Raw genomic sequence first — 3,152 nt, forward strand, 5'->3', positions numbered from 1 at the left:
GAAAGCGAAACAAGGGATAGCGCTATCTCCTCCCGCTTGAGCGTTTAGGGACACGTGGCACGTTAGCAACGGAGCGATTCGTGGTGTTCGCTTCGGGGAGGGAAGATAACGAACCTCTGGCCTCCCAGGCTTTTTGGTCTTGCTTGAGGGCCGATTCCACATGGATAAGGATACGTATATATCACGTGTCGGTAGGGAACTTGAGACACGACCACATGTATCTTTATGAAAATTAGGACATGGGGATATTATAAAAACAATTCAATTTAATATAAGCTTCAACCTATATATATATATATATATATATATATATATATATATATATCACGTTTTTATCACAATATTTTTCAAGATAATGCAATCACTGCAAAAATACGATACTTTATAAATACACCTTATTTTTCAAATGAAATAATTTTATCATGATATTTATGCAATTAAAATTATTTTTATACTCATTATACCTTGTTATACTTTTCTAATATTTAGACATACATATTGTTTTTTATTTTTGATATTTTTTTGAAAAAAAACAAAAAAAAATTATTCATCCCTAGATTTTCCTTGCCAACATTATTTATTTTGAGAACAAATTTGTGACACTAGATTAAGCTAAAAATTTACCAAGAAAATCACTAGAAAAAATAACTGTGAAAAATAACAAAAAACACAAAAAATGTCTGATCTTCTCGTGTCGTGTCACGTACCAAGAAACGAGACCCTGAACGAATCCTTTCACAGAGTTGAGAACGTGAGCGAAAGGCATCTTATTCAAAAAAGAAAACTTGGCGATGGATAGCCTCATAGAGGATCCATACAGAGCTCGTTTTAGCCGTCCATCTAATCAGATGGACGGCGAGGCCGTAGTGGAGCGGATATAATATCCAGTAGTCTCGGGGTTGTCTTATTGAGGATGGTGGGTCCCACCTTGGTTCTCCGCCAACCTTAATGGAGTACGGCACAAGAAGCATATTCTTGGAGTACTATTCGATGAGGACTTGCGAATTGTCGTTACAGTAAGACCAACGTTCTCGGCCGTTGATTAGTAAAAGTTTACAATTCGAGTTCTCCGAGTCGGTTCAGGTGGGTCCCTTCAACCCTGATGGCGTGGCACAATTACATGGTTTAGTAGGTCATGACGTGAAGGGACGGTTGATTGCGTGTACATGAGTAGGTTTGGATAAGAGGCGATTTACCCCGTCTCCGTATCTGTTTAGGTGGACTTGACTAGGTCCAATATATATCCCATTATGGACCTGCCAATATCCGAGTCCGACGCATATCTGTTTCCCACCAATACCCATTTGATACGTAACCTCTTCTTCATGGGTAGGGCTGTCCGACAGGTAGGATACCCGACCCATCAGGCCATCACGGTGCACCCAAACCTGCCCAAACAACTAGGGAAGTCAACGGATCAGATATATCTGATATCTGACCTGATTCTGAAATTGATTGGTCGGATTCGGTTAAGAAAACTGAATTGATTCAGATTCGGTATAATGATTTCATGAACAAATCTGATGGATATCAAATTCTGACAGTTCAGTATTAGCTTTTTTCCATCCAAATCCGAATCTGAATTTGAGTCCAATTAGCCAATGTCCGATTAGTCGAATTTGGTATTGGCTACATTTGACCCGAATCCAAACCGTTTACATCCCTACAAATAACAGGCACTCAAGTTCAGGTTATGTCAGGTCAAGAAAATGGAATCTCAAACTCCACCCACATAATTTAGAGGTTATTTAGTATATATTCCCCGCCCCCCCCCCCAAAAAAAAAAAATCAGCATTTGAATATAATATCCAACATAAATAATAGCCCAAACCTAAATCACATTTTACTGAAGGTGGGTTCGGGACAACCCAAATAACATTCAGGTCGGAGTTTTTTATCCCATACCTGGACATCCTGGGTATGGATCAGGTCTGTGTTTTTTATCCCATACCTGGACATCCTGGGTTTGGATCAGGTCGAATACTTGAGACAAATCCAAGCCCATGATCCATTGACAGCTCTATCATAGGCAGGGATGCAAACAGGTGGGATTTGGTTCACATGTAGGTGTAACTGCATCCGACCTAATCAAATATGGACTGATTGGATTCAGATTCAAACAGTTGGATATTGGTCAGATTCAGATCCATTTCCAATTTACTTTTCAGACAAAACTTTAAGATAAACCTGAATCCAATTATTAATCAAATGTCATGCCTTTTGCCGAACCTGGCTAAACGGATTCTCATTCAGTGAAATATTCAATCCAAATCCAAACCATTGACATCTCAATGAACGCATGTGTGACTCATATGGAGCAGGATTGTGGAGCCGATCCACTCTCTTAAGGCTTGATCCTGGTGGTTACTTCATCATCGCCCAAAAAAAAGGGGGGGGGGGGGCGCTACAAGGCGGATTCATATCATAGTGACAAACGTCTCGTTTGTCAAAAACTCATGAGAAATTGATTTTTTTTCATAAATCATGTATTTTTTCAGCAAAATATCAGTAATAAAAAATAAATTAAAAAATATAAAAACTATTTTTTTAACAAAATATTAATAAAAATCATTTAAAAATAAAAATACATGGTTTTCCATGATAAATAGCCGTTTAAAATGTAAATATTGTGTTTAAATCACGGTATTTTTTTTTATAAATCTCATGAGAAATTGCTGTTTTAAACTTTCAAGCAATTTCTCGCGATATTATCACAAGATTTTCATAAATCTCGTGATATTTGTTACAGAGATTAGTATACCTATACTAGTTAAGTAATTTAAATACACAAATTTAAAGTCCAGATTTTATATGGAAGACAAAGGGTATTCTCACCTAAAAAAAGGCAAGGCAATTGACAAAGCAGACATTTGGGGAATTGGTCTTTATCCTCGACTGTACATCCAGTCCACCTGAACCAGCTTGACTCATCCCTAATAGTCAAAAAAAAAAAAAAACAATCCTCAATACATGCTATGCACATCAATCTTCATCTAACCAGCAGCTCATAACTTTTAGCTGTTCATCTACATTACCTCTTGAAATAGTCCTTTATTATATCCTAATCATATACTATTTCTTGCTTTTCATTAAATCAAGCAATTAAGCTAAAAGTTTACAACAGACAAACCTGGGTATCTCAAGGATCAATA

Source organism: Nuphar pumila, chromosome 5 (genome assembly GCF_984573655.1).
Source record: "Nuphar pumila chromosome 5, dmNupPumi1.hap1.1, whole genome shotgun sequence".
Taxonomy (NCBI): domain Eukaryota; kingdom Viridiplantae; phylum Streptophyta; class Magnoliopsida; order Nymphaeales; family Nymphaeaceae; genus Nuphar; species Nuphar pumila.